General features: G+C 38.0%; 1 protein-coding gene and 1 long non-coding RNA gene across 3 annotated transcripts in view; one reads left to right on the top strand and one right to left on the bottom strand.

The window, feature by feature from the left end:
* gmds (GDP-mannose 4,6-dehydratase) overlaps positions 1-19,410 on the bottom strand; it is a 303,343-nt gene that overhangs the window by 90,159 nt on the left and 193,774 nt on the right. The window lies entirely within an intron of this gene.
* Positions 12,821-19,317, top strand: LOC148833121 (uncharacterized). The gene is made up of 3 exons (XR_016091258.1): positions 12,821-13,109; positions 13,911-14,021; positions 19,000-19,317. It is a non-coding gene; the product is annotated as an uncharacterized LOC148833121 (long non-coding RNA).

Genomic DNA, 19,410 nt, shown 5'->3' with positions numbered 1-19,410 from the left:
AGGGTTACAGAACATTTTTAAAATGATAGAAACAAACTTAAGAGCAAATGAAAAGCCATTAGATTAATTATTGCATAAATCAAGTACTGAATATCAGTGGACCTATGCCTGATATATATACTGTATATTCACTAGAGAACAAAGAATCACATTGACAAGTGGCCCAGTTATACTACATCGTAAACTCATTAGTGGCCTGCAGTACATAAATATTAATGATACAATTCTTCTAAAAACAATGAGATACAGTGCCTATCTGATTGGGTTTAATGAATTTGCTATAACAGCCATTGAGCAGACATAGGGGAAATGTGGAACAGACGAAGGAAGAGTCTCATCTTATTACTGAACTATGGAAAAACTGCTACTGCTGGGAAAGTTCCATTAAAACAGTATGATATACTACGAATTGTATATTATTTTAAAGCACAGACAATCAAACTCTGCTGAATGCTCCCAATTCCCAGCCCCTCCCCCACCTTCTGAAATAGCAATGTTTGCATAAGCCCATCTGACATTACCTATTCAACATTCACATCTATTGAAAAGAATCCGGTAAGGACTGTAGTGCACTTGCTCTCACAAGATACCCATCAAGTTAAATGAGTTTACAGTGGCATGCCTCATCCCAATGGGATCGACTCAGTGCCTGACCATCTCATGAAGTAGCAGAAGAAAAAAAGGTTATCTATACAAATAATCTATCAATACCAGTTCTTTGACATTAGAAATCAGTTGACACTAGTTGAAAATACAAGCTAGGGACTGATCTATACATTTACATCTATCCTGTACATTAAGTGTGCAGAGATAACAAGAGGAAACGTTTTGCTTTTTCTGTGCTGCTTAATTGCTGACCTATAGACCTTTATTAGCATATGTTTGAAAAGAAACTCAACAAGCATTTAGTACTAAAGAGTTTCATTTGAAACATATCAAATTTGGAAATGAATCCTGGTGCACTAGTTGGTACAGCTTTGAAATGCATTGGGAAATATGCGAACAGATGTGTGTACAATGGGATTTTTTGTGTGCGCTTACAGAGGCTCTAGGCCAGTTGTATCTGCTATCCGAGCCTCTTGCAAATTGCTCCAGCTGGAAGAAAAAAAGAAGAAAAAATTCTGCCTGGATTCAAAACCTTAAAGGTTAAGGTTTGTAAATATGAATAGGAGCTCATGTGGCCCTAAGATGTTGTGGTATTTTCAGAGGAATTAGTAGCAAAATGAATTGAAAGGAAGGGGTGATGGCTGTCTTAAGTTTTTCTTGGACAGAGGAAAAATGGCTTAGTGAAACGCACTGGAATAAAGGATTGATTCACAGCAGAAGATTCTAAATGCAAGAGAGGAAATATTTTGCCTCAACTGTACTAGAAAATGTTCTCTTTGCAATTTCACCTGTGTAACAGTTCAAGTCGCATATTTGCAAGATGTTTGCAGGGAATCGCTGTTACTCTTGTCCTTTCACTGCTCATCGTACTATGGTACGTGCTGAGTGTATTCTTCTTTTTCACCCATCTTGTTAAGTTCATCCTAAAGGACTTCAGAAGAGGTTTAATCAGTGGATTGTCAGGACTGGTACACCAATTTGAAGATCTGTTGTGCCTAGTTGAAATATTTTGGATTTTATCTGGCCGTGTGCCCGCAGGTGGAAAAAGAATCAGGTTATCACACCTTGGCCAAGCCACTTACTGTGCATGAACCATACTGAAGAAATGAACGAAGAGGCAAACTCTGCATAGAACTTTCCTTGACACCATCAAAGAGTAAATGAGGTTTCCAGGCCTGGTTTTCTGTACAGTCATCTAATAAAAAAATTTCACAAAAGAGGAAAAAAAACATTTTACTCGTTTAGCTGCATTTAAACTTTTGTGTTTTGTGGTTTGGACTTACCAAACAAAAATTAATGGAATTCATCAGGAGTACTGCACTTCTGTGCACCTGAAAAATAACATCTTTCGTTTTCATTTCCACTTATTTGTATTTAAAGTACAAAGTAAATAGTGTCTGATTCTTAAATTGAGCAAAATTACAACATCTTTTGCTACTGCTGCTTGTGCTTGGAATAATAAGTTACTAAATCTACACAGGACACTCCACACACTATGTAAATCCACTACACAAATGTGTAATACATTGATTTTAAGGCCAGCAGACTGAACTTTGGAACAAAAACGTCCACTTCAAGATGTGAGCCAAGATGTCCATTGTTTTCACTAATCAGATTGATCTGCAGTGCCATCTGGCAAGGGTGCAGAGCACTGTTATAGTTTGTGTTCTTAACTGATGAAAGCTTTTCACTTCCAAAATCGTATGCTGTTACATAAATGAAAAAGCTGTTCAGCACCTGATTTCACACTATAGTCTGGAGCAACAAAGGTATGCCACTTGCAAACAAATTTTCTCCTTTAATTCAGTGGCAGTGAACTTGGCTCAACTCTGATATACAAATGTGCCCTCTGTTCCACTGAACAATCTTTTTTCTGTTACATCAAACCTTTAATACTGTACAATGGTGTGTAGAGAATGTGAAACACTGTTTCACTGCTATAATGCCAAACACTTTAAATAGGTATTACTAAAAACAAATGTCATACACACATTACAAAGATTTTGACAGACAGGTTGTTAGTGCTTACATACACGTCTCTTACAAATGCTTTACCGAATCTCAAAGATTTAAAATTATTTTATACAGCAAAAAATGATAATTCAAGAGAAACATATGCTTGATTCATGAAATGAACAAATGAAATAAGACACTTCAGAGGTTTCAAAGTGCCCTTTTCATGTTTTAAGATAAATAAAAATGCTGGAATGCAGAGAAATCTCTGAATGTAGCTTTCAAAGAACACATGCTTTAGGAGAGACGTGCTCTAAATGACCTTACTGTTACCCTACACAACATTAGTCTTCTTTTCCTGATACTGTCTGAATTTTGAAACATCTAATTTAATCCGTCGAAGGAACCAGTCTTCCTTTTATTTCCTGTCTGTACTGTAGCAGTCGCCTGTTTCAATTACAGCTCACTCCCTCTCCTACAGTATCCGTGCTCCAGCTGGCTCCCTCTACACTTCCTTGGAAGGTAAAACACGCTAACCGTGCAGATCGGCGACTGATACCTCACAGGCTACAGAACTTAACAGCTCGGCCGATAAGCAACATCCCTTCACTCCTTCCTTGAAATGGAGCAAATCAGAAAACGCCTGCAAGAAGAAAAATGTGTATAACTCTTTTATGAGGGTCTTAACAGAAAACTCTCATATCAGGATTAAAAAGCTCATTTCAGTATTTTCACGAAACACAGGAAATTCATGAAACACACATATGGACGCTGAACTTATGGTATCAAATCTTAAGAGGCAAAGAAAAAAGTAACTTCCTGCCTTTTTTTAAATCTCTTTGGTGATGGCTAAAAGAGATTTGAGGCCAGTCAAAGAGTAGTTATTTTGTTGCATGGGATTTGAGGGGTATACAGTATGTGACCTCTCTCTGAATTCTTGCTGAGGAGAAAAAAAAAAGTAATACCAGTTACTGAGATGTAAATACAAGTCAATGTGGTTTTTATGCTTCATGAAAACCAGAAATCTATCCTTGTGCTTAGCAGATATTTTAAATTGAGCCAGGCCTTTACAACCTGAATCCCAGGGGCCAGCTAAAAAGGTTTTATTGCCCATGGTTTATATTATTGACATTGTTATCATCCGCTTAAATAGGCCATCAGTTTTCGGACAGATTGAGTGACTACATATATGTTAACCAGGTGTATTTTCTCCATACTACTCCTACTGGAGGGGACAAAAGGATTTTATTATAAACAAGTAATAAATAATGGTAATATCAATTTGAAGGGAAGAGTAATAGCCAAAGAAAACTATTTTTGCTTTGTTATTCAGTGATGGAATCAAGAGTCATAATTAGTGTGCTCTCTTGAAATTTGGACAGTTCAAATAAATTAAGTAGCTATTTAAGTACAGCGATATTGGAATGCGTAATATTTAGATTTCAATGCAAACTTCAGAAAAAGCAGGTCGTTGTAAAAGAAGCACCATTTTCTCTGAGCCTGTGTACATACAGTAGAAGTACTGAACTTCAGAGCTCCAGCTGAAAATGTGCTCTTATGAGATGGAGACACGCCATGACTTTATCTCCCTGTTTTTTAAAAAAATCTGCAACAGTGTGGAACTTCAATATCATGAGCATGAATATAAAAGGGCAAAAAATAAGAGGACGTCCTCTAGCCGATGTGCACGAACGTGGCAGTGAACGTCCACATGTACCACAGCAAATGTTTCTAAACAAATCTAACGTCACCGTATTTTACAACACCTGTTAAAGCTGTCTTATTTTAAGCACACATTAAGTATGTATATCGGTAAAGGGCTCAAAAATATGAACTATTAAGTGTACTGAAAATACACTTTTATCAGAAATAGATGGCGTACAGAAACAACCCAAGAGCAAGCCTTTAGAAGGGAGAATGTTCCACTCACAATGCTATAACAATTTCCTGTCAACAATGGCCATGAAAGCACACCAGATGATTTATGATGTATACATGTGATTTGCAGCAGGCTTTGTTAAATACTTCTCAACTGCAGCCTCTGGTAGCATTATTAATATACTGCAGTTATTATTTATTAAGGCGATTTTCGTATTCAGGTTGACTTACAAATAGGTAATGATACATGAAGTAAATACAAAAACTAGTTCATATACAGTAAAAAAAAAAAAACACATGGTAAGAGAAACAAAACTGTCAGGCGGAGTGCAAAACCTGCGCGGTGCCGGGTGAAAACAATATCCATCGACCAGTACAACAAGCAGGTAAGGAATCACTGATCATAAAGGAGGGCCACTCAGCATGCTTACACAGATACTATCATGACATCATTTCCTGTTGCCATTGGTGCCAGGTAGTTAAGAAACGTGCTAAGCCTACACATGTTAATAATATTAAAGTGTGTATATAAAGAACAACAACAGGAAGTACTCAAGTTGTTAAGGTATAAATAGGGAAGGCATCCCTATTAGGGAAGGGGTGTTCCCTGTCCTTTAATTATTTCATCGGCTGGAGTGGAGAAGTGTGTCTGAATGATTTCTGTAGTCCTGCACGGTTAGGGTGGTGGAGGACAGTGCTTCCTTTGACGGGGAACACTTTAGGCAACAAGGGGAACTGTTACATCAAACATCTTTTAACACTGAGGGCAGCGTTAGTTCCCCTTCAGTTGGATCACTGACTACAGGTGATTGCATGTTTACCACTTTGTAGCCTGGTTAAACTGCTATGTGGTAGTGCTGCTATCACAGCTTTCTATTAAACTTGATTTTTAGGTATGAAAGACCTTCTGTTCAGTACCTCATGATTAATTCAAGATACTGTAGCCTTACAATGACTTGCCATAGACTCCATGTAATTGTATTTTACTCTGTTGGAGAAAAAAGAAAAAGAGCAAATCACTAGTAGGATAATTTACAATTAAAGTCAGTATAAAACTCACTGACCCTTACACAAAGGTACTGTATTTGTGAACAAAATTTTCTTCTACAGTTCCTTGTACTGTGAATGTCTGAATTCATTGCAAACTTTAAGCAGAATTTTTCACATCACAATCACTCAAGGGGAACAATTTCCTCAGAGAATTTACATTCATAACTGCTCTTCTGCAATCTTAGACTTTTATAATGTTTGAACGTCTCACTGGAAAAAAAAGCCACAGCCCTTCAATTACTACCAACATGAGTGGTGACTGTTAAGGCTATTAGAAACAGATAGTATATTGTGTTATTTTGACAGTCTGTCTCTTGAGACAGTAGAAAAGGAAAAAATAAGAAAAAAGCACAAAGCATTGCTTGTTTCCCCCTTGCAAATTAAAATTATATAAGATCCAGAGAACTGGTTGCTTCGTTAAAGATAACAGTTAAGATTTTACCAATAAATTAGCTATTAGTTTTAACTAGTTAGTTTTGGCATCATGCCCAAATAGATTTGCATTGATGTTGAATCTGCTTGTTGTGCAGTTTCAGGCAGGAAAAGTCCCATGTTTCTCAGAAGCAAGAACAAAAAGAGCAAAAGTAAAAGGTGCCAACATACTGTACTAAGAGAGACCCTCCTCTCTCTCTCCTGCAGAGTTCATTGTAACAGCAGTTGGAAGATACTGTTGCCATGCATGTCCTATAAATAAAGGCTCTAATGGTTCTAATTATCAGGAGTCATTGTTTGCTAATTCTAATAGCTGTGAATACCATGTGCTATGCAATAAATCACAACAGCTGAACTGTTGTGCTTGCTTGAGCCAGCCAGTGTTTCCTAAAAGAGAAAAGCTGTCCATATGATAACTGAAGTTCATTTTTTTGCTATTACTGTTTTGCAGCTTGTGTGTTTTTGCATATCAGCACAGTTAACACCAGTGGTGTTTTTTCATTTGTTTGTTTCTCTTTATCACTGCATTTTTGTTTTTGCTGGCTATGAACAACTTATGAACAATAATGTTTAGTTGTAAAAGCCAGTAGTTTAGCAGTATTTGTCCTCTGTTCTTAAGAAAAGGGGAGTTAACCCCAGTCCTCTGGCTAAATCCTACTCCAGGCATGCAGAATCTGATATATCTAATCTATCTAAAATTTCCCCTTCATGCAGCTGGTGAGGCAGCTTCTCTTTCCTCCGCCTATCTGCTGTGGAGTGGGGCTGCTGGTGCAGAATGGCTGTCACACACCAGCCAGGGGGTGCTACACTTCATAAGAAGTGGGTCCCTTACTATTTGTAAAGCATTCCTTCTGAATGGAAAGGGCTATTGTAACTGTTATAGGGACAGGAATCACAAACAGACCAGAAGCAGAGAGGCATGCAGGAACGTTTTGGGGTCAGCGGGTTAGTTCAGGTTGAAAAAAGCGTCCTTCCCTAGAGATGAAGGAGCATTTAAATTGGTCTAATACTCTCTTGCAACTACTAAATGGCTAAACCTCCATAAGAACTTAAAAATTAAATAACTACTATCACAGGGCCATTTATATTTCTTTGTATAAAGTCAATTAATATGAATCTCCATTGGATAAGCAAAATTTAAACTATCAAAAGTATACAGAATCACTGAAAAACAGGTGAGCACTGGGAAAATTGCCAGGGGAAATTGAGAGGCCTCTGCTGTGGTTGGGCCTAGCAGCGTCTTCAGCAGACATAGCAACTTAATATCTGTGTGTGGTGGTGTCTGAAATTCCTTCCTGGAACTCGGTGCTGTCACACCTGCAGAAAGCACTTTGCTTGGAAACTTGCTTACTAGCACAAAATGCTGCCAGGACACCAAGACAGAGAATGAGTCTGAGGCAAGATAAGCCTTTCTTGAGCCACTAATATCATTTTCGAGTGTGTGCGCATTTGCAGGAGAGACATTTGGAAGCAATTTGCGTCTGTTAATACCTGTATTATGGTAATTGTAATAATTATGGGTTAAACTGTGGGACCATTCGCAAGGTGCGTGCAGGCCATGTGGGGCACAGTTGTTTCTAGTTGATGTGCTGACTCCTTTCTCTCGCAACCTCCCTGTGTCTGCCACACAGTGGGACGACAGCAGGAGACAGCTGGGAAGTCAGGTTCAAGCAAGAAGCATGCCACTTTTTTGTACTGCTGGCTTTCGCATGGCAGGGGAAAAAAAAATAAATTTGGAAAACAACAAATTGTGACATCATCATTGGACAGACGAACAGTGTGTTGACATATTTCATTGAGGTTTGCCCTGCTTTGACCTTAGAAATACAAATGCAACAGTAAAGGTTGAGTCACAATCTGGTACAACTTAACCTTTACGAGACCTTAAAGGTGGGTGGCAGATCACAACCCCATTTTACATACCTGTGTAAAACCTGGCAAAAGCAGTCCAAGCCAAATAAAATGTTTCTTCCAAATTGCTTCAAGTATTGAAAATGAAAAACAACAACAACAGGCCCTTGGAATTAATTTTTCAATCTAACAAATTGCCAAAACAGCTACAACTTCAAGACCACCAATGCAACCTTATCAGCTCCCGAAGCCGAGTTTCGACTTTGTAAATACTAAACCCCAGCGGCCTGTAAAATGTTTTAAACAAGGTTTTTAAAGAGAACAGTTTATATAAACTATATTAGGGTTTGTGAGAAAATGAAAGAGGTAATTGTTCACATTCCAACAGTTTCAATATATAAACTATGTGACTATCAGCCATGAATAGCCCAGCTGTTAACAATTTTTGTTGCAGATAATAATCAAGTTACATGCAAAATAGCGTTCCTCCGACAGACATTAGACTACACCCCATGGTATATGGGATTCGAGACATTAAAAAAAATGGTTAGTTTAGTTTAAATAACCTTGGGAGAGAAAAAAGGAGACCTCCATTGCTGAATTTAACCATCTCATTTCAGAAATTTATTAAAGAGAGACATCTACAGCAGCCAAAAAAGATATTACTGACTGGGTCACCAGTAAATATTCTGCAACTACAATGAATGTTCTGCAGTTTTATCCCACACATGCATTGTGTTCCAATATAAATTAATAAACAAATTTGGTTTTTGTACAATATAAAGATATCACCCTGATTAAAGGCCAGTGGAAACTTAGAACAGGCTTCTGCTACAGAGCAAGATGCAGAATTAACTTTGCAATCCTCAAAGTATCAGCTTAATTCAACAGACCCTTTCAAAAAATGCTTTGCAACTGTATGTCAAATTTTGTGTATTTAGCTACATTAGAGAAGTAAAATCAAGATGCGTTATTATTTTTTTCTAACTTTCCATCAACATGTTCACAAACTAACGGAAGGAAGTTCCAAATATATCTCTTTTGCAATGATGTTCTCTTCAAAATTAGTAATTTGTTGTTTCTTTCACAATCCGAGACCCCAAAACAAATACCAACAAGTCTCTACAGTGTTTTTTTTTGTTCTTCTTCTACTTCTTGAGGAAACACACAGGAGCTAATTTTAGCTGCCTGATCAAATTGACCCAGTCTTTAACCCTGGCAAACATTACCACAACACTCTTCCAATAGACAATAGTTTGCATACCAAGGGTATACTGGAAACAGATGTTCAAAAAGCATCAGGTCTGCTGGCTGGACAAAAGAAAAAGAAAGAAATATTTCTTAAATGTTTGTGTGCTTTTTCTTCTTGATTGGTAAGAGAAATGGGAGCTGTTGGAGGTGTAAACAGTTCCAATAAGTATTATCAGTCAAATAGATTTTGCAGAAATTCACTTGTCTGTTTTTGAAATTTTATTGTGCAACATTTCATTACAGTGAGACCACAATAACCAGGCTGCTGTGCCCCTATTAATTACTTGCCGTAATTGGTGACCTACAGTAATCCAGAAGCTATCTGTGCTACTGAAAGTGTCAAAATAATAAACAGTGACAGTGGGATGGACTGACATTCAGGCTGCTATACTGGAACATCTGTTAAACAAAGCTTATTTTAATCAAAACGTTCAAGCTGTATAAAATGGATTGTATATCCATAATTCTTCCACCCTTAACAAACACAATAGGATAAAATAAAGACAAAAACAGTGGTAATAATAAAATAAATGTATTTCCTTCTCTTTCAAGATATTTTTTTTTGTTTTCAGCTGCTACAGATGTCTGTCTTTAATATGCTCTTGAAAAAAAACGGTTAAGTTTAAGCCAAGGTTTAAGCCAGTCAAGGTTATTTAGAGCAAACAAATATTTTAATATATTCAATCCCATACATACAAAAATGAATGCTATTTCACATTTAGTTTAATTGTTACTACAGTAAGTTAGTTAACAAGTAAATAATCTATTAATAATCAAGTATCAGGCACTTAGTTACAAGGAGGTTTTTTTTGTTTTGCTTGTCTTTAATCACATTTTCATTTTTCATTACTGAACATGAACTTGTGAACTTATATGTCTTAAAATTTGAAAGGAGACCCCTCATTACTTAGTAAATGTATAAATTTAATTTACTTGAAAATGTAGAAAGTATATTAGTGATGAAAACCCCCTATTTAACACCAGTCTCAGATATTGAGTTAATTTCTCCCTGTAATCTAATTTTATTTTAGTAGTTCAGGTGGGTAGCTGCGTCAGCATGCGTAGGCTGCAAAGGAACAAGTAATAGGTTTATTCCCTGCTGAAAAAAAGAAGAAAGAAAACACAAGTGAAGAAGGCTCCATGGCCGAAACGTTGTGTTTTCTTTCTTCTTTTTTTCAGCAGGGAATAAACCTATTACATGTAATTTTATTTTAGGTTTATTATTTGAGGCTGATACAGATTCAGCCTAGGCTACTCTGGATTCCTGAGGACTGGCTTTTGTTGTTCAAGCCTGATGTGTTACTTATCCATCTGTGGGGCCTCATGCAATTTCTGCAGAACAAGTCCTGAAAATATGGTTTCAGCCCACAAACACCCTGGCATTACAGAGGTGGCACTGTACATAAAGGACTGTTAACATACTCATGTTTGTAAGTTGATGTTCATATACTGTCAATATACCTTTATTGTGTGAGCATTTATAAATATAAGGCTTGTTTTCTCCCTACATTTGTCCATTTTTTACTTGGTGTGTATCCCACTACGCATGTGTTATTACTGTAAATGTCTGTAAACATGCTAATTGGTATTGCTTTGCAAACACTGTGATCATTCAGTCATGCCAATATGGTGCTTCAGCTCTTTGAATTTGACTTGTGCAGAATTCCTGCTTTCCTGTTCTTTAGACCCAAAGTCTTCCTCCATGGTTGTATTTTTTTTCTCATGGAAGTTTTTTGCCCCAAATGCACACATGCATGACGACTTTCACTTTGTAATAAGTACTAACAGGAGATGTTACAACATCTTAAAACCTAATATATACAATATAGGCAACACCTTAGTTTTTTGTGTAAATCAATAACAGTGTCTAAGCAATCTATGGATGTGCTATTAAACACTTAAAAAATCATTAAATATTTCATAACACTAACCATAGGATTCTGGCTGTGGTTAGAATTAGGGTTTTGTTCTTAATCAACACTAAACATTGCGTATAATAATATTTATCTCAGTTTTGTAATAGGTAAATAGAAATATGAGAAAATACATTTTCCTTTATGAAGCATTATTAAATGCCTGTTATCTTCTCAGGAGTTAGAACAGTCAGAAAAAAAAGTGTCTCTTCTGTGGACACTAAACACTTAAAGGCAGCACAGCCATTTATACTGTATATGAAGTTGGCTGATCAACGCTCCTACTGTAGGTAGCAGAGATAGTGACCAAATCAGAGTGAGTGGCAGAAATGACTGACAGGAATCCTCTGCATGCGGTCACACACACTCGGGCTCCATTCCAGGAGAAAAAACGAGAGCTCATCAAAACTGGATGCAATTATCCAACACAGGCAGAACAACCCTGTAGCACTGAGTGCAAAACAACATATGGGCCTTCTGCTAATAGCACCTTGGAGGTTCGGCACAGATGGATGGAGGAGATGTTATCAGGGTGCCCAAGCCTGCTAAAAGGCGTGGCAGAGACGCGCACCAAAGCAAGCCGCGATCTCTACCCAGCATGCTTCTGTTGTGATCGGAGCTGCAAGCTCTTGGCAGCAAGTACATAGCTCCACCCCTGCATGGGAGAGAAAGCCTCTTGAATGCATAGCAGAGTGAGCCACTCCGGGCTTTACAAAATGCTCTGAACCAGTCACAGTGTTCGCCATGACTGATTCTGCCTAAAACTAAAATACTTTTTCCTGCACCACAGAAAACTGGAATACTTACATCATAACAACAAAAGCAGCTATTTAAGAGCTATCAACATTTGTTCCCAAGGAGGAGACAGGTCTTTTTTGCATTAGAGCATGAAACGAACAAAAAAACACAAAAGTCAAAACAAAACCTACCTCTAAAAAATGTTTTAAGAAAAGCATATAATGTTGGTTAAATCTTCTCTAATGAAGATAAGCATGAAACCTAATTGTGTTGCTGATGAAGATTAAGGTCTCCCCAAGGTGAAATCTTTATATTTTCTCTAAGATGTTAAAAGATACGGTGTTGCTGTCAATCAGAATTCCACCCAATTCTGCATCCAAATACGGGCCAGTTACAGTAGGTGAAGTCCAGTGGACTACATCATGCTAGAAGCAGGATTATTTTAAAGGATGTGTGCCATATGAATATCTGATACAGTATGTCCAAAAAATCAAGCAGCTCCAATGCTGTGCGTGTTGAAAAGAACGGGCTCTTCCTCCCGCCCTGTCCAAACATGTGTGGCGTCAGCGGGGATTATCTGTCCTCATCTCCACGTTTCTACCATTTGTCTTGCACAGAATGTACTTATATAAAAGAAGAACAACCCGGTATCTTCACCTCCCAGCAGCAGCTGAGAAACAGGTCAGCTCCACTGGATCAGGGGATCAGTGCACGGTTACAGAACTCAATACTGCAAGAGATATGAAGGAGTCAAAGTACCTCGGCGGGGCTTTGGAGGGTAGGAAAGGTAAACAAAGTCTCCAGTGTGAAAAATGACACCTTTGGTGGGAAGGTGTGTGTGCGTGTGCTGGGGAGGGGGGGGAGGTGGGGGTCCCTATCGTATACTGCCTGCTGCTCATAGAAACCTGACATTCAGGCTTGCCCACAGAAGCAGGGGCACAGGATGGAGGCTCTCGAAGATGACATAGCAAAGGGGGTCACGAATAGCTCCTGCAGCACCAGGCTCAGGCTGATCCACCACAGAGGGCAGAAAAACTGCTGGCGCCGCCAGGGCCGCAGGTCTGGGTCACTCCACAGCTGAACACACGAAATGCTATGCCACTGGGGGGCGGGGCAGAAGGCGAGGAGTGGTATGAGCGTCTGCAGCTATCAATCACGATGGCGAGAAGAGACGGGAGGCAGCCTCAAGCTGGCTTTTCGCTGCCCCTGCCGCTCCCTGGATTGACTTCGCTGTTAAGGGGGAGGCACTGCGACAATACTGAAGGCATCAAATATCCCCTCAGCCTGAAGACGGAAAGCTTGTCTAAGAGGTGTCACGGTGAAACACGAGACGGGACATGCAGATGCACCTGGGACAAAAGAGGAGTAATTCACAATTTACCGGCACGAGACAGAGAAGGCTGGAGAATGTTAAAAAACAAAGAAATACCACTTCAGGTGAGAGGCCCGTGAAATGTGATGCCCAACTGGAAACTTTTAAGCAAGGCAGCTAAGAGGTGACTGGCTTTTCCAGTTAAAACTGAAGTCTCTTTGTCCTTATTACTTGAAAGGCAAACAAGATAATGTGTGTTTAAATAAGATGGCCACAAATTATGTGGATAAAAAGTGTTAATTAATTTGAGTAATCACACTTCATCTTTGACATTTTGTAAGAGACAAATGTGTGAGCTAAAGAGGTACAGTATGTTAAGGTAGAGGATTGCTTGAGTATGATTCCAATTTTCCTATGTCGTTTTAGTTATGGTGTCCTTACTCATTGTCATTGCTTTATTCATTTTTCATGCACTTGCTGTTCTGTTATACACGTTGAAGAGTCTGAACAAGCGCAGTCTCCAAATGGCTGAATACAGTATGTTGACAATTCTTGGACATAATAATAATTTGAGTGCCAATATGAATTGTACTAAAACATCAGACACAGAGGCATATAAAATAATGACAATATTAGCACAGCTCTTTTCCTCAGAGAAAATGCTTTTAAGAATGTTGATTGATTAGATATCTTTTATGTTTTAAGAGAAACAATAGATTTTTAAAATTAAAAGTTTTAAAAGTCTTTATTAGACATTAAAATCCATATAATACCTACAGGGCTACGAAAAAATAAATAAAAATTGTATCTCTCAAGTACATTTATTTCCTTGTCATATTAATTAACCTCCTTAAAAATGAATTTTGTGTTGTAATCATTTTTACCGTTTTAAGTAACAAAATTAATTACCCTCTCTAATTGCCCAGCAAATCAGCTTTTTCAAAGTTAGACAGCCTGTCATCAAAGGCACCTGCACTCTCACAGGCTGAGGGATGTGGACTGAGGCTGGTTCCCATGGACTGAGTGCACCTCCTAAGGTAGGACAGAGATCTACAGTACGCACTGCAGCTCCACCCTCTAAGACTAGGAAGCCAGCTAACACATGCTGCTCTGACTTTGCATGAATAAGATCTCAAGACATATCAAGAAGGGGGGACATAGGTTCAGGCTTTTGGTTTCCTGTGAACAACTGCAAACAGTCCTTGCAAAGCAGAATTTATGGACTTTCCTTAAATTTCTGGGTGCCGGTAAATGGATGTTTTCTACAGTGGTGGAGGCCAGATTTAAGACATAGCAGTGTTGGCAGATAAGGGTCTGCCCTTGGTGGATGTAAAAAACACTTCTAAAATCACTTTTAGATTTCCAGTTATGATATAGGAGTATTTATTAAGACATGGACATAATCTTGCCCAAAGAATTTAATTAGTGAACAATCATTTCCTCAGTATCTTTTCGCCACTGAGAGATAGGAATCATTGGACCCCTATTAAAAGTCTCTGTATTCCACACAGGACACTGAATGTCAGAGATGAATGTTACCTCTAGGCTTATGCACATTGCAAATATGTTTTAAATCTAAAACAATGTGCACAGAAATGCTTTTTTTAATTCAGTGCATGATTTACATTTCCATATTCTTATTATACAAATTATCTTTATAAGCATTTTTCATGTATGAGACTGCAAAATTTTACTGTATGTCGTATGTCCTGCGTTGTTGTCATAAACATTAGGTAACAGACAAAAATAATAATAATAATAATAATAATAATAATAATACTTTATTTTATTATTTTCTGGACACTCCACTCAAAGCGCTCTACAGGTAATGGGGATTCCCCTCCACCACTACAAGTGTGCCACCTGGATGATGTGACAGCACTCAGAGTGCACCAGAACTCTGACCACACACCAGCTCTCAGTGGGGAGGAGAACAGAGTGATGAAGCCAATTCATAGATGGGGATTATTAGGAGGCCATGATTGGTAAAGGCCAGGATGCTGGGGTAACACTACCATTGTTTTTGAGAAACGCCCTGGGATTTTTAATGACCACAGAGAGTTAGGACCTTGGTTTTACGTCTCATCCGAAGGACGGCACCTTTTTACAGTATAGTGTCCTTATTATTATATTGGGGCATTAGGACCTACATTACCTTTACCTGCAACCTAATAAAATGACTAAAGAGCATCAAAACTAGAGAATTGCAAGTGAAGCTTTGAATGCTTAAAGAGGAAGACCCAGCCTTCCACATTTCATGATGACCCAGTGAAAAAGTATTGTAGAATTTGAATACAATCATCACGCTCTTTCGCAAGACAGCAAAAGTGTCAATTTTGTCAATGGTGGTCAAGTAGCTGTCTTGGCATACATAGGAACCGCTACTTCACAATATGTCAATAGCAGATTACAATTATAAAGATATATTTGTATTATAATTGCATTTATGTAAGTATTACATGTAGTTATACTACAAAGTTTTAGTAATCTATTATAGCAATTGCACTATCACTTCAACAATGTCAACCAATTCACAAACCATACATTTATAGGAGAGCATTAAGTGGCTCATGGTGGTTTTGTTTTTTTTAATGTAGCAACTTGTCTTGAACAGTTTTGAAATAAAACCTATCCTAAGTTCTAATCAGCCAACTAGTTTCAGAGAAGAAGTTATTTGGAAGTTTTTTGCCAAACCATGTTGATCACTAGATTGGTGCTAAACATATGTACAGTATATCTTGAACACAACATGATACTCTTTATCAGACTTTCTATATTACAACTGGTTTTGCTGAACAAAAAGTTATAAAAATCCTGACATTATGTGAAAAATTCAATATGGTGGTTGAGCTCTTAGACCTACTGTATTAGCTTCATTTTCATCCAGACACAACCTCCTTTAGGCCTTTAAAATCCTGCCAAGTTTCATGAGTCTGTGTCCAAAAGTTTCACTTTTATGAGCGTTTGGAAAGTCCCGCAGAAACACAACAATTTTGAGAGTTGCCCAACAGCTTAGTTGCTCGGTCCCCTAACAATCCGAACAAGGACAATAGATTTCCTGTTTGGAAGACTGATAATCAGAACTTTCTCTAAGAGTCACGTTAGTCACACATTAGACCTTGTGCAAGGTTTTATCATTGTCTGCACGCAAAAATGTTTCCTTAGGATTTGGGTTTGAACTGGATTTCTCTTATTTATACTGTCATTACATTACTTTTTTTGTACACAATGGCTGGTGTACTGTTTCTCAGAAAACAAATTGTATATTTAATCTGTCATCGGAATTTACATAGGGCATGAAATTTGGAGAAATTGTAATAGAAGGCAGCACTGTTCTTTTGCCTTACTTCACACAGCTGCATGAAGTCCTTTAGGCAGAACTTCATTTGTCAGATACCAATGGGAAATAACATGTTAAATCAGTGCCATGTACCCTGGCAGAAAGACAGAGCTCTTTTATTCCTACAGCTCTAGCGAATGCCTTGCTGTTGGAGCTTGATGAGAACAGAACAAGGTCGGAACTTCATGCTTAAGAAACACATAGACTTTAACATTCTCCTTACCTGTAGGGCTCCAATTATACTCCATGAAACTCGACATTCTAAGGCAGCTGCATGAAAACAACTCACATTTGTGACAGAGGCCAAGTTCTAATTACATGGATGATGAGAAATCAGGTTCAACAGACGTGTCTTATCCGATTCCAGAAATGTTACTGGAGCTGATCTTCTGGTATAAATTTTAAGTAAAATTCTAGAACGGGCCAGGAAAAAAACTGGTCCCCATGCTTCGTAATAATCACTATTAACGCTGTCTGTAGTAGTACTTCTACTGACAGTCTATAAGGAATCACTGTAATACATGAAACTGCACTTTGATTTGCTGCTTTCCATCTTCTTGACCCACACAGGCTTTCCATGCTGAATTTTTACAGCCCCTTGAGACAGTGAGAAGGTTACAGCTGTGTTAAAGGGAACAGGTTAGGAGTGCTATGCAGTCACTGCTTTGGGTTTGTTCTGTACTTTTTTAGTGCCGTTATCCAAATATCTGGAGAACTACAGTGGTCATAACTCACTGCTTTGCCTCTCACTCAGTTCTTCATTCCTTGTTTCCTCATTATAAAAAATGAAAATGAATGTCTGTCACATAAACATTTCTAAATGGTGTTACGCTCGATTTTACCCCTTGAATTCTTCCACATGGGTCCATTCATACAGAAGTACTCTAAAATACGTTGGGTTGTTTCTCTCTCTATATATATATATCTTTGATTATTATCCAAATTCAGACTGGTTATTTTTATATTTTAGGTATATATATACAGTATAAAGGTTACTGAAGAGTGGTTTTATTGTTTTAAGGAATCAAAACAGTTCGCCCACATTCAAAAGCTCACTTAGCCCACCATTGTTTAAATAAAACACTTTCTTTAGAACAGAAATGAAATGCATATCACGGAAATCCTTGCTTTGCTCTGGGAATTTTATTTAATACGTTGTTTTTTCCATCGGATTTTGCTCATACCATCCTATAAAAATTAACACCAACAAACTTTAAACAAATATTTAATAAAATACAGAGTCCAATATACACTTATTTTAAATTAATGCAGGTTCACTGCAAAAACGCAGTGGCCACCAGTAAAAACTTCAGTCTTCAATCAACACAAAAAGTATAATCTGCTGTATGAAACAAACCAAAACTATTTCATGAGTTTGTCACCGTTTGCAATGCTAACAACAACAACAACAACAACAACTACTAGTAGTCACCTCTTTACAAGTGCAGCACCTGTATCACATAAATCTACCATTTTAAAACTGCAGTTTTAATAACCATCACACAAGAAAAGGTAAATGAAAAAGAATGGCTACTGCAGAGCGCTATAATGAGAGCCAGCTGTAAACAGATGTGCACAGCCCTGGAGGAGCATATCGTTAAGAGCTCTGCACCAAGGAAAAGCTGGCAGGCACATACTGTAATAAATCCGGGTCAGAGTGTTTGATTTAATTTGGAATGGGCTGAAACAAGCAAATTACCTTTTGATTAGTGAAAAATTATTCTTACATACAGCACGCATTATGGCTGCTCTCTGCACAGTTGTTCAGCAGCTTTCAAATTGGAAAAGGTAGGCACAATTCAGGCTTATCTCCTGAGTTTGTTCCAGTACACATGGGCTTTTCTTGACTATTTACAAAAAGCTTAAAATGCTGCACATTTTCTGTGCATCTTTTATAATAAAGCTGAGTATTGCAAAGGGTTAGTTCATTATGATGTACATTATCTTATTTGTTTGCATACAATCAAGATCTGTAAAAAATAACAAATGCCGACCCAATTGGGTGACCGGGGCAAAAATACTGTGAAGGATCCATCAGAACATGTTGTTAAGATGCAGCACTTAACCAAACAAAAAAATGGCTAATCCAATGTTTGGTTTCCTCAGAAGAAAACTGAAACAGAACAGTTGGAAAGAAAGTTCTAGTGTGTTAAAAGATTTGGTTTAATTCAGTTTGGACAGTAAGGGTAAGAAGAAAGGCAACACATTGACATTTTCTGGTCCTTTAATGAACAGAAATGCAAACCATCATGGAAGTTTTATCCTTGACTGAAAAGTAGTTTGGTCTCCTTTGGCATAAAACCCTGGGATAAAAATCACACCAAAAGAGAAGGCACTCTTGCAAGTGGCATGAACTTAGTTTACTCCTGTCACATTCTAGGAAAAGAAAAAAAAGACTTGAGGAAAATAAGGAATGAAGCCTTGCATGACAAATTAAGCACTGAAAGATGTAATACAACACACTATTAATAATGTTCTTTAATCACAAGGTATAGGAGCGAAGCGTTTGAGTGCATGAGCAATGGATCCCGATGTGACAGAGGTTGAAGGGTTAAAAGTTAGAAGCTGTCCTCGGCAGATTGTGCTGAAACCTTCCTGTTGGGAGTTCCTTTGAGAATGAGTGGGAAAGGAACAGTATAAATAGCTGCAGAATTTTTTTTTGCACTTTCCCACAGGTCTGGGCAGGATCTCCAGTTTAGCTCAGAAAGGGCGACCTGGATCCAAAGAAGACTTTGGAAACTGTGGGCCCCACACAAAGAGGAAACCGGAGGGGCTGAGATGCAGAGCCTCGTTGAAACCATACTCCAGAGTCCCTCACTGCACTCATGTTCTCTTTTTGCCTTCTTTGACCCAAACCCTCAGAGCGCGCTGCTGACTGTGTGGGCCTCATACAGACGGGAGAAAACAACTGAGGAATTAATGGCACAGACTTGCATTACCATTACGTTATTTTTAACAAAGGAAAAAAAATAAAGCACACACAAAGTATTCAATACTTGAACTTTACTCGAGTGCATTCCTTCATTACTGTACCGCTAATAGTGTTCTGAAAGCGCTATTTAATATGTTTTGAAACATGAAATGTT

The sequence above is a fragment of the Atractosteus spatula genome, chromosome 6, assembly GCF_055471065.1.
Source record: "Atractosteus spatula isolate fAtrSpa1 chromosome 6, fAtrSpa1.hap1, whole genome shotgun sequence".
NCBI lineage: Eukaryota > Metazoa > Chordata > Actinopteri > Semionotiformes > Lepisosteidae > Atractosteus > Atractosteus spatula.
The sequence above is the reverse complement of the archived record's forward strand: the minus strand, read 5'-3'. Positions and strand labels throughout refer to the sequence as shown.